At 40.4% G+C, this 13,007-nt stretch overlaps 2 protein-coding genes across 7 annotated transcripts in view; both read left to right on the forward strand.

The window, feature by feature from the left end:
- LOC117224003 (von Hippel-Lindau tumor suppressor homolog) overlaps positions 1–13,007 on the forward strand; it is a 124,719-nt gene that overhangs the window by 70,575 nt on the left and 41,137 nt on the right. Inside the window, exon 1 of one of the 4 annotated variants that reach the window (XM_076521752.1) lies at positions 6,659–6,799. The exons of 2 other annotated variants lie outside the window; for them this stretch is intronic. The gene's annotated coding sequence lies outside the window, so the exon portion shown is untranslated. Of the gene's footprint in view, positions 1–6,658; positions 6,800–13,007 lie in introns of those variants that run through there. One more of the 4 variants, XM_076521753.1, reaches the window with a different exon arrangement.
- LOC117224000 (prolyl 4-hydroxylase subunit alpha-1) overlaps positions 1–13,007 on the forward strand; it is a 537,488-nt gene that overhangs the window by 70,573 nt on the left and 453,908 nt on the right. The window contains exon 1 of one of the 3 annotated variants that reach the window (XM_076521748.1): positions 6,662–6,799. The exons of the other annotated variants lie outside the window; for them this stretch is intronic. The gene's annotated coding sequence lies outside the window, so the exon portion shown is untranslated. Of the gene's footprint in view, positions 1–6,661; positions 6,800–13,007 lie in introns of those variants that run through there. 3 annotated transcript variants of the gene reach the window in all.

Raw genomic sequence — 13,007 nt, forward strand, 5'->3', positions numbered from 1 at the left:
TATATTGAACATTTTATTACTGCACGTGTATGTTAGATAACACATTAGATAGCACGTCTACTATGTTTCATATAAAACAAGTATTACAATACCTAAACACGACGATATCTTTTAATTCTTGCCACGTCTTCTGCTAATTATTGATTTTCGCATGAAATAAAATAAAAACAGTGCATCGTAAAAATCGTACGAAGCGACGGATGGTATTCTACCTTTGTGTATCGACGTGAAGACTCGCTCTGCGAAATTGTACTTCTTTCACCGGGTCATTGCTCCGCGATACTTCGTGCATCGTGAAATATTATCAAAGGTGCCGATGCGAGCCGAAGGATTAATGTTATTTCTTCTTCGCACCAGTTTCCGCGCTCGCGTTCCCGCTGGTTGTAGCGCGCCGAGTAGATCGGCTCCCTTTGATCGCGGTACACAGAAGAATAATTTGCTGCCGTTAATGCAAACTTAATTTACTGAATTCCTTCTACGATATGATTGCTTCGGGACGTAAGGAAACCTGGCAGATGCTCGCACGAAAGGGATGTGCAGGAAACCCCCATGGGAACTCGCTTTCGAATGAAAATGTTCAGATTATTTCATCTCGGTACGCTCGGACTTGGCTTTCTTTTTTCCCTGTCGTGGTATATAATCATTTTGAAAGTATTACAAAGATATTATTTGCTTCATGAATCGCGCAGAAATGTGTAATTCCAATCGTGTCGCGACAACCGGAGTCCAGTAAATAAATAAAGAATTGAAGAAATTCAAAAGAAATGAAAGAAATTTACCAAGTATTTGATTCTTGCAAACATTAAATTTGGGATTAGCTTTTTAGTTTATTTATATTGTATAATATACGTTGCATGTAGTGCTTTATTATTGGAATCATGAAGACTTTCATAGCAAACGATCGGATGAATTTCTTAACCCAAGCAAACGTTACACTAAAAATTCAGAACAAAGTTTTAACTTCGCTCCTCTAAATCCCGATCGAATTCAGCGTTAAACAATTCCGTCGATGCCATTCTGATGCAAACAAATGCAGTACAATTACGCACTTTCCAACGAGATCGCAACTGATTAATAAAGATAAGAACTGATTAAAAAAGAACATATGTTAAGCGAGCAGGGAATTGCAGAATAAATGAGAAACAGTTTTCGTAGCCGGGCAGGAAGCGAAATCATAAATCACGGCACGGTAAACGACTATCGACTCCGTCATAATGATTCCCGGGCGTTGGTGGAAAAACCGCGAATAAATCGCGTTTCCGTCAGAGGAAGCGCGGCGGTGGCAGTCGGAATAATGCGAATGGGTGGCGGGGGGGAAAAAAAAAAATCGCGAACCAGGAAGACATTAACGCCGCGGGAAACGACGTGCTCGCGTGCCGATCCGCCTTGAGCCACTTCTGAATGAGAGGCACGCCACGAGAGTACACGTTCATTCAGTATATGGGTCATCCGTCTGGCTCCGTTTCTTTGACGCCACGCTTCCTTCCCGAGCGGTCTCTCTTGTTCGTTGATTTTTCCGCGTCACGACCGGCCAAACTGGTATCGCGACACGAAGCCGCGCCGCCGGTTTTCTCTTCGCGGACGTGCGATTTCCGCGATCCCGGCCCCGAACAAGCCGGCGGAGACGTTCGTGAAGACGTCGCCCGGAAACTAAAGCGGCGCGCTCGCGGAAACACTGCGGTGGAAACGAGCTACGAGCACTACGGCGGTCTCCTCCTTCGCAATTAGGGCCGGAACACTGGGGAAGAGTGTGCTCGTGGAAAACGGGGCTAAACGGAGCACTGTGGCGGCCGGATAATTATCTGCCGCGTCGATTTACCCTAGAGATGCTAATGAAACGACCTGTATATTGCGAACGGCGAATGGATTGCGAGCGGATCGACGGGGGAACATTAAAGCCCACTGTTCCGCAAGCACGTGCTTCAACGACGCTCGATCTTCTGGCAAGATTTTGTACGTAATGCTCGACACTTCTGCGCGAACATTGCCTACTACCTTCTTCGTTTCGATTACTTTTGTAGATCTTGTTCATACTGAATCTACGTTACTTTTGTAGATCTTGTTCATACTGAATCTACGTTACTTTTGTACGAAGATTTCTCACGTACTAGATGTCTCTGTTACTTTTGTACGAAGATTTTTCACGTATTAAATGTCTCTGTTACTTTTGTACGAAGATTTTTCACGTACTAAATGTCTGTTACTTTTGTATGAAAGTTTCCTATGAATTTAATGTGTGCTACTTTTATACAAAGATTTTCTACTTAATGTCATTTTTGTACAAGATTTCCTACGTACTCAATGTCTGTTATTTTTGTAAGATGATCTTTGTACATACTAAATCTCTGTTACTTTTGTACGAAGATTTTTCACATACTAAATGTCTGTTACTTTTATATGAAAGTTTCCTACGAATTTAGTGCTACTCTTATACAAAGATCTTCTACTTACTTGATATATGTTATTTTTGTATAAAGATTTCGTACTTACTTAATATATGTTACTTTTGTACAAAGATTTCCTACGTACTTAACGTATGTTATTTTTGTACGAAGATTGCTTACGTACTTAATGTTTTTTACTTTCATACGATAATTTTCTGCGTACTTTTGTTAGAAAATTTTCGAATAGTAACGAGAATAACACATATTCTGCATTGCTAAACAATGAACGAGGTGAATGGAACACCCTGTACTGTAACGTAGACCACTATACGGTAGAATAATCAAGATGCCTTATTTCTGCTTTACATCAAAATGTTATACAGTTTAATAACGATCACAGAAAATGAAGTGTCCAGTAGTCAGACAATTATCGAAGCTCTTGAAACTATTTCACAAACGAATGAATCAAATGAAGCAACCTGAAAAATAAAAACAGTCGGTACAATTTACTTCGGCTTAACTTTACGAACTAATTTTAGAATATTAAACCTATCGAGTATGGTCGGTTTTATAATATTTTGTTTTAACGTTGGAGAAATTACAAAGATTCTTTGGCAGAAAATTTGGTGAATCAATTTGGTGATCCAAGCATAGATTATAATACAAATATCGGAAGGTCTAAGAAGAGTAAATTCTCTCCAATCTCGTCCCTCAGCTTCTATAGAAAAATGGGCAATTTGGAGAGAGGAGATTCGATTATTCGAGCCTCGCGGCTCGTTTTTACATTCGGCGATTGGCAGCAATTATAAAAACGAGCCGCGAAGCTCGAATAATCGTATCTCTTCCCAAATTGTCCATTTTTTAACACAAGCTGAGGGACAATTGGAGATACTGCAGATACAATCTCGTTCTTACAAAGCAATACACTTTGCAGTTAACTTCTTTAGCGTTAACGAAGCTAGCAAACGCGTGACACGTGTCCACGTTTAATGAAAGGAGCTGTACATCGGATAGAACCGAAAGAAAAAGATCCGGGCGAGTTCCACTAATCTCAGCGGTTCTTTTATTTCTCGTCGCCGAGCTGCTCTCATGGTTGAAGTTCGCAGTGGGTGTCAGCCGCCGAGAGAGAGAGAGAAAGAGAGCAAGAGATAGAGAGAGGGAAGGAAAAAGGAAAAAAAGAGTAGGAGACCACGGGACCGATCGAGCTTATATTGGCGAATTCCGGCGCGGAATGGCGGCTTGTTCGCAAGAAGGAGGCGAGCTTTCTCTCTCTCTCTCCCGCGACTTTCTCAGCGCGGATCAAGACGTGACGTATCGTCGAATTCTCGTTCTCGAGCCAGGGTGCGGGGGAGGAAGCGGAACAGATTCTTCTCGCCCCGGTCTGTTATTTCGTCAGGCTTACGGCCTAGCGTTGCGCGTTCCTGCGCCGCGGCGTCTGTCAGTTTTCACGATTGCCTGGGAACGGCTGGCTGACAAGTGACAGGCAACATCTACTTGTGTCAGACAAGGCGCGCGGGGCGTCTACGAAATCGTGATACAACCGGGAACCTAGATAATCTTTCGTGGAACAGAAATAACTCGGGGATATCAAATTTATTCACGTGTCTCCGGGATGATTGCGTTCGTGGAGGGTGCGGAGGAACTGGCCAAGTTTTGCGAGCAGTATAGCCCGGTGAAATGTCAGGCATTAAACATTCTTTTCGGGAAAAGTAGTAGCGCAACTCAGCGACTAGTCGGCCGCAAAATTTTCGAGAACGTCGTTCATCGATTTTGACAGATTCTCGCGCGCATAACAATTCCGATGCAACATGTAGAACAGAGTGACTAAAAAAACTGTTTTCGAGATCTTTTCAGTCTTATCCCTTTAAATTGTGACGCTTTTAAAACGGTCTTTGAAGTTGGAGATAAAAGCTACGTTTAAGGAATGTTCTCAATCTTTCAATCTTTCAACGTTTCTATTTTTCTGCTTTCATTGGTAGTATGTTACATGCTAAGTGGTTTGCATTGGTTTACGTCTGCCTATTAGATCTCTTATTTCAGTTGAGAATTGTCCCGAATCCACATGTGGTATTTAATTAACACACCGTCGAAGTTTAAAGTTAATCGAGCAAGCAGTACTCGCTTTATTTAACTTTAAAGAAATCGCAACTGAAAGTACCGAATTTCCCTAAATTAATTGCCACTTAAACGATTAGCTTAAGCTATCTTAAGCTAGCTATTTGGTACTTGTACAAAAATACGTATGAAATATATTCCCAGGAAGCATCTCTTACAAAAATGTTACTGAATCGATTTGTCCAGATTCGATTAGCCCCCACTCGTCAGATCATTAATAGTAAACCAAAGAATTTGTATGTAAACATGTAAAAGTAACACATAAAGCTCGCCATTAGTCGTCCGCGACATTGTCTTGTAGTAAAAAACGTTTAACAATATTTCCAAAATAAGCACGATCATATTTGAAAGTGGAATGAAATCATAAACCTTTTTATTCGCCACTTCTAAATTTTGCGCATGCATCGTTTTCTCGGCAGGTTCCACAATTTAGATGCGAAAATGAAATTGCATGTTAAAAAATTCTCTCCCGGAAATGTTCTCAGCCGCAGGTGCCGATTCCAATCAGATCACGCAACGAGAAGGTATCCAATTACCGCGAACAAAACGTATCGCAAACCGAGGCCGGGTGTCGAAGCCCGTGTTTGATTAATTGGCGCAACGCGAGATAATTCATAATTATGTTTAGAACCGAAACAATTAACCCACTCCGCGATAATAACAATAATTCCACTTTCAATTATTCATGAATTGCTCAGTGTAACCGTTGAGCGCTATCATTCGCTTCTATTAATCATCGACTGGGCCAAGATCTTCGAACGTTCGATTCCATGAAAAAAAAAAAAATGATAAAGTGGAAAGAAAGTGGAATCATCTGGGGGCGAAAGCACACGTTGCCGAGGTGTCGGGGAACATTTCGGTAAACTCGCGGCAGGTACTCGCCGTTACACTTCTCCCCTTTCCTTTCGACATTATCATTTTCATTTACATTTCCGGCGCCACTTGGCTCGCTCGTCTTTCCCTCGTTCTCATCCCTTTCGCTTTCGCGGCAAGAGACTTCGTTCTTCTCGTGTCTCGCCTTCTCCCGCCTCTCTCTCTCTCTCTCCCTCTCTTTTTTTCGGAGGGTAGTATCTCGATACAGGGCGAAAGCAGAGCGAGCTCTGGCGGTTCTGAGCTCCCAGGAGAGCGGCAGGAAATTGCACAGAGCACTCGAGCACTCGAGTCAAGGCGAGAATCCACCCCCGCGACTTACTCGTCGTTTCACGTCGTTAGACGGTAAAAGTGCGACGGGAATCAGAAATGAGCAGTCGCCTGGTCGGAACAATGAGTTCCCGTCGCTCCGCTGCGGGCATCCTGCTGCCTACCTTGGACATCCATGCACCTGAATAACCTACCCTCTGTCCATTAATCGTGCGTAATGCATTTAGGGTTACAACCATGCATCGTTCACTAAGTGTATTTCGCGGTTTACGAAACGGTTTGTATCGTGTCAACGAAAATATTAACTATATTTTCTTGTAATTTCTGTAATTTCCTGTTTTTATTTTATATTCGTATTTTTTATCTCTTTTTATTATTTTTATTACTTTATTATTTTTATTATTTTTATTATTTTTATTATTTTCATTATATTTATTATTTCTATCGTTCTCATTATATTTATTATTTTTATTATTTTTATTATCTCCACTATATTTATTATTTTTATTAAAACAATATCGTAATGTAAACGATGCGTAATATGCTTCACTATAACGTATGTACTTCCAATTGAATAACTCGTAGATTTATTAAAATGTCAAATTTTACACAAATATTAACGATACGTGAAGTGCCTTAACTTTTGTCGGCGTGTGTACATCAAGCGAACAGATTTAACAGTACATTTCATGCAATTGATAGTTCCTCGTACAGCAGGATTTCGAATCCGTGTACCAGAGAAGAACCACGCCGAATTAACGGAACACCTAAAAGCGAGAAGTATTACGTTCGAGGGCGACCCGAATGAAAAATGTATATTGTCGTAAAATAATGAGAAATACGGATCGGCGCGAGTGACATTGTGTTCCCGTTTGGCGAGCGGTACCGGGCCGGATTTTTAATCAGCTTTTATTATGCTAGTTCCCATCATCGTGCCAGATTTTACATTGAAATTTTCCATTTTTCAAACGGGAATTTTCAGCGGGCTCCGGTATCGAATTTCAACGCACCGACACGAGCAAGCCCTGGCCTCACCGACGCCAATTAACGTGACTTTGGCCGAATGATTGGACCGTGTCCCGGCTACGGACCGATGTGACCAGGCGGTTTTTCCAATCCACCTTGGAAAATTGCCGGATAACGCGCAGCGTTTCCAACCGGTACGTGATTTCCTCCAGCAATGAATTAGTGCATTCCACGTGCACCCTGCAGCTCCGTTCGTTTCGTCTACCTTGCCGATTTACCTACCGGTTAACGTGTTTTCTCTCAATTAGGGGGTTTTCTTTTGATCGCGGCATTACGTCCAGAAATGTTGATGTTATAACGATCTTTATAGGCATGATATTATATTCTGTGGAGAATGGTAAATATTATAATAACTTTTATTGCCACGATATTATAATTCTGTGGAGAATGGTAAATATTCTAACAATTTTAATAATCACAATATTATAATTATATGAAGAATAGTAAATATTATAACAACTTTTATAGCCACGATATTATAATTCTGTGGAGTGTAGTAAATATTATAACAATTTTGATAGTCACAATATTATAATTCTATGGGGAATAGTAAATATTATAATAATTTTTATAGCCAACATACTATTTTCTATGGAGAATAGTAAATATTATAACAACTTTTATAGCCACGATATTATAATTCTGTGAAGAATAGTAAATATTATAATAACTTTTATAGCCAACATATTATTTTCTATGGAGAATAGTAAATATTATAACAACTTTTATAGCCACGATATTATAATTCTATAGGGAATAGTAAATATTATAATAACTTTTATAGCCAACATATTATTTTCTATGGAGAATAGTAAATATTATAACAACTTTTATAGCCACGATATTATAATTCTATAGGGAATAGTAAATATTATAACAACTTTTATAGCCACGATATTATAATTCTATAGGGAATAGTAAATATTATAACAACTTTTATAGTCACGATATTATAATTCTATGGGGAATAGTAAATATTATAACAACTTTTATAGCCACGATATTATAATTCTATGGGGAATAGTAAATATTATAATTTTAATAGCCACGATATCATTATCGACGGGGAACATTAAATATTATAACAATATTTAATATCGTTACATTTTATTCAGGAACATAAAAGTTCATTGTAAATTTGTTATGTATAATGCATCCCCGAACAATACACGGTGTGTCGATGCCCGATTTAATTTCCGGCAACTCTACACTTTCGAGATTATTATTAAAATCGCAAAAGTGCTTCCGTGAGGGATTCCGTTCGCGAGGCTGATGCATTTATGCTCGTGCTGCTCGCGATAAACGACCATTAAAATCCTGTTGGACGCATCTCTATAATTTACACAATAAAATCAGATCCAATCGTTTCTCGTCTTCGTATGAAAATTTCATTTCGGATTCTCCGTGGGAATATACAAAATGATGGTCGTTTTAAATGCGACCATTTTCAACGGAATTATAAATATTCTTACTAGGATCCGTAATTAGCGGTGCGAAACGTTCCAAATCAATTTTTCTGTGACCTGTTAACCGAGTTCCGGTAAGCAGATCGCCGTTAGAACGACTTACCCTAACGCTTATCATATTTTTACCGAGGATTCTTCGTCTTTTCCTTCACCGTATAAATATTCATCGACGAGTTCTTCGCCATAGCAATTCGCTGGAGCCTTCGAATCTCGAACTCGTCGTCTCGAATCATAAATAATTTCATCGGCCGCGAAAGGATGCGCCATCTTCCGCGGGGATAGGTAGAGAGCCAGGGATAAATGCATTAATTTAATGCCGACTATTCGTAAGAGTACGCGTATCATGCATTCGCGACATTTATGCTGCGATCAAAGAGCGGCTGAAGCTGCGGACAACGAAAAAAGGGGTCGCGATAACGCCGGGAGAAATAGGGAGAGAGAGAGAGAGAGAGAGAGAGAGAGAGAGAGAGAGAGAAAGTGCAAAAAAGAGAGAAAGAGAGCGACAGAGCGAGAGAGAGAGGAAGAGAGAGAGAGAGAGAGAGAGGGAAAGCAAAGAGCAGGGAAAGTACATTTTCATAATCGAGTCAAGTACTCCGTTGAGTGTCTAGCCCGGAATTTTCAGTGCTTCTGTACAGAGCGACTTCGAATAAAACGGCACGCACACAGCCCCGCACACCTGGACCCACGGCTACATTTGATTCCCCGCGTTTTTTCCCCTCCGTCCATCCACGCGGTTCGTTTCTCTTTTTATTTAATGGAAGCACGCTCTAACTTCCAGCGAAAGGGAATCATTAAGGGCTTCTTGAATTATTTACAGTTAACAACGCGGAGATGTTCCACTCGTTTTTCCGACCGGTCCTGTCGCCTCTTATGGGGACAAGCGAGGCTACGCGTGCATACCGGGTGGCACGATTCTTACAGTCGAGAGCAAATCTTGCTTCGCTTAATGTCTTGAATATATAACGCTTTTATTTCATAATCGATGTTCCTTTCTCAATTTTCTAATTCTCAGGCTTTATAAAATTCGCGTAATTCGTGTACAAAAATTGCGTACAAACATTGACACACAGTAACTAGATACGGCACAGTAACTCGCTCGAAAACTGTTTTGTCCGTTTGGTGAAATATTTCGCGTGCTTCACGTATTACAATTATGAACAAATTCATACTCATATAAAAGACATCAAAAATGTATAATTTAAATGTTTTAAGAAGTACGATGAAGGTTGATAAAACTGTTTAATTTGTCGAAAAATCCGGACGTCATTTTAATGGGTAATTGATACACTTACCCTGGATACATACAAAATGTCGGCAGGTTTAGTGTGTTAAAAGATTTACATATCCTGTTTAACAAGATGCCCGTGGCTGTATCTGTTTGTTATTTTGTAACTCCTATCGATTCTTTCAAGTAGAAGAATTGTGACAGGCAGTCGAGAGAGATAAATTAGGGAGGGACGGAACCGTTCCTAAAGAATTCACGTGTTCGCGATAGGAAATCGCGCGGCGCCGTTCGACACACCGAAATACGTTTCTCCGGTTGAACGGACCACGAAAATATTCGTCCCGATGATTGTATTTATTCGTCTCCGGCGACATTTCCCGCGAGTTTCCGGCGCGCTCTCCGTTAAATGCTCTCGATGCGTTTCCAAAGGATCCCGGGGGCCGTGGGAGGACACGCGCGACGGAAGCGCTTTGAGCCTCGCCCCGGGCTGGTCGACGGGAAAAGAGGACGCCGACGATTTTCGTCGATTTTCTTCGATTTTCCGCGATTTCTAAGAACACTCCCGCTACACGAGATTTCGCTCTTTGACGGAGGAATGCGCCAGACTGCCCGGCATTTCGAAAATGCCAGGATTCTTTCCTTCTAATTGCGTGCTCGTTACACCGCCCGCCTTTCTCGCCAGTCTTCCATTAGTATGCCGAGTTTGATCTTTATTGAACTATCGCGATTCGAAAGAATCTTTTCTTTCGGTTCCTGTGTCAGATTGAATTTCATTTAATTTATTTATATATACCGGTATTATACAATGTCGATTTTTACAATACAGAACGAAAATAATACCATATAAAAATTTACAGAAAATCATCGAAGCGTCTGTTTAGGTAAACTATGAATTTTATTTAGTTACAATTTCTTAATATTTTATTTTCATTTTATTTTATTCTTGTGTTTTCTATTTTTTCCTATTTTCATTATATTTTTTATTTGTCGTATGCATTAAATATAACAATTTTACATTATAAACCATGCGTTATATGCTTCTTTATACGTACATTTAATTTGATAAGACGTATATTTATTAAAATAAATATATATATATAAATATTATAATATATATAATAATATATAATATTATATATATATATACATATATATATATATATATATATATATATATATATATATATATATATATTATATTAATAATATATATATAAATTAAAATAAGCTCTACACAATGTGTAGAGTTTCTTAATTTTTTTCGGTCAATTTTGTCGCGAATCACCATCGTAATAGTTGTTTCTCTGATCGAGAACATCTTTTATACGTACATCGAAGAATATTATTCCAAGAAGACGCGCGGCGCGCACAATTGCAACGAAAAAAAAAGGGTACGCGCGAAATATTTTTCGAGCAGCTGCGACACACGGAAATTCGATGAAAATCTGAGCGCGGGGGCGCCGCGCGAGTTTCGTTGTGGGCGTCGAGGCGTCGGATTTGAATGTAAAAAGGGGGGAGGAGAGGTGCAGGCGGTGTAAATTCAGCACAACTGCATTCTCTGCTCGCGATTCTCTGATATTAATACCTCAGCGAGGAAGTTCCCGCGGTACACTTGGCAAACTGTTAATTCGTTAACCGGAAACGTCGAAGAACTTACTTACTGGCAAAATCGTTGACACTTAAAGGCGGAGTTCCAAGCAGTTCCTCGTCTGCTCGGCAACAATTTCTCTCTAAACTGCATTGTAGGTGCGGTCGCCGTTGTGTACACACACGCGCGCACGAGGCCCCGTGCACGTACACCGTTACAGTATATATAAAGTACATATATCCCGAGCAATTCCGGGGTATTTAGTTGCGGATCCGAGGCAGATGGAACGCAATCAACGGAACGAGAGAACAGTCGGCTGAATTATTTTAAGTAGCGAACGCTTATGTCTCGAACGCGTTCATGCATATTCAGCTAGACAGTGAGAGCCCGGATTATGCGGAGGCTGCAAAGTCTTGCGCTTCTGATTATTCGATAGGGGGGCGGGGGTATTCAGTTTCGAGAATCGAACCAGCCTGCTATTTCAGCCCGGCGTTAACGAGTAACGAGCAGAACACGCCCTCCTCGAACGCTCGATACCCCTCCGCGGCCTTATATCTCGATAAGATCGCAATTTTCGGAGATGCTCGCGTTTTCAACGATTAATCCCCCCTTTGGAACGCCTGTGGATTAGCGGGCGACGATTCGGAGATAGTTAAACGCGTTCGCTACTTTACTATCGCTCGTCTTTACCTCCGTCGAGGAGGAAGCTCTGCCAAGAGCAGATGGATAGCTTGAGAACCGAATATTCTCTCGTTCTCGTCTTCTAATAATTTCATACACTTCGAATGCCTAGGCAAGTGCGCCAATTACTGCGCCTATTAAAATCTCGGTCGAAGTTTTAAACGGACTATATAATTCTCTTTGCTTGTATCGTACTTTTTGAAACGTTCGAATTATGTATTAGTGTCTTGTGGACGAGTACGAATTTTTTCATAACTGAAATATATATTGAAAATATTTAACAGGATGCAGAAAATAGCTTTCGAGCTGGTTTATTGTGTTCTTGTATAGATGAAAAGTTGATTACTGTGTGGCAGTTGCAATATAAATATATATATATTCGCATTTAATTTAGCAATATAAATTACATGAAAATATTTTTTCTCCGTTAACAATCGTAATTGGATGAAAATAATGTAACAATATTCTTAGACAGTCCTTGAGTGTCATTTTGGTTTTGTATTTGAGGTTATGTCAAGGTTATGTGAATTTTGTCAGAAATGCATCGAATCCGCAGTCTAGTGCAGAATAAAGAATTATTCGAATAAAGATTCATTCGAAAAAAGAATCATTCGAATAAAGAATCATTCGAAAAAAGAACTATTCGAGTAAAGAATCATTCGAAAAAAAGAATAATTCGAAAAGAAGAATAAATAGATAGAATAATTTCTGACGAATGATTCGACTAAAATATTCGACTAAAACAAATGAATTCGGATAATTATCTTTAATTGTTTATTTTACACATATTCGCATATTTATTTATTTTATATTTATTATTTTATCTTTGTTCGAAACAATCCGAATAATGCCGAACTCTGGCCTAGTGATCAGAAAGCCCCAGTAAACCGAAGAAATTCCGAAGAAGCCAATCCAGGAGCCCATTTCTCCGACAGAGCCTGCACGCTCGAGTAACATAAGCGAAGCAGCAGCATAGCTGTTTGCCTCCCCAGGCGAGCGCGGAGATGCAGAACTACCCTTCGGCGAGTGACAATTGCGCGCGGTAGGTTCGCGCCGGGAAAATCGAAATTCTATAAACGCCCTACGGGATTTCCGTTCTTCAGGAGCGTCGTTCATTAAAGGCCGAGAGTCTGTCGCGCGTAAAGCCGAGTCGAGGCTGCTGTGCCTGGTGTCTAATAAAAGTCTAGTCGGCCGTTGCCGCAGGTAGCCCCGTATGCAGGTGTGCGCGTACACGTTCCCGTCGGAGGGTCGATGTTCCATGGGACACGGAGAGAAGCGTAATTCATGCACGATGCCATCGCCGGCACACACACGGCTCGATACATCGCGCGGAGTTGTTCGATTCGCTGAATCTCTGTAATTTATCGGCGACGCCGGGACCC

The sequence above is a fragment of the Megalopta genalis genome, chromosome 5 (assembly GCF_051020955.1).
Source record: "Megalopta genalis isolate 19385.01 chromosome 5, iyMegGena1_principal, whole genome shotgun sequence".
In the NCBI taxonomy this organism is placed as follows: Eukaryota; Metazoa; Arthropoda; class Insecta; order Hymenoptera; family Halictidae; genus Megalopta; species Megalopta genalis.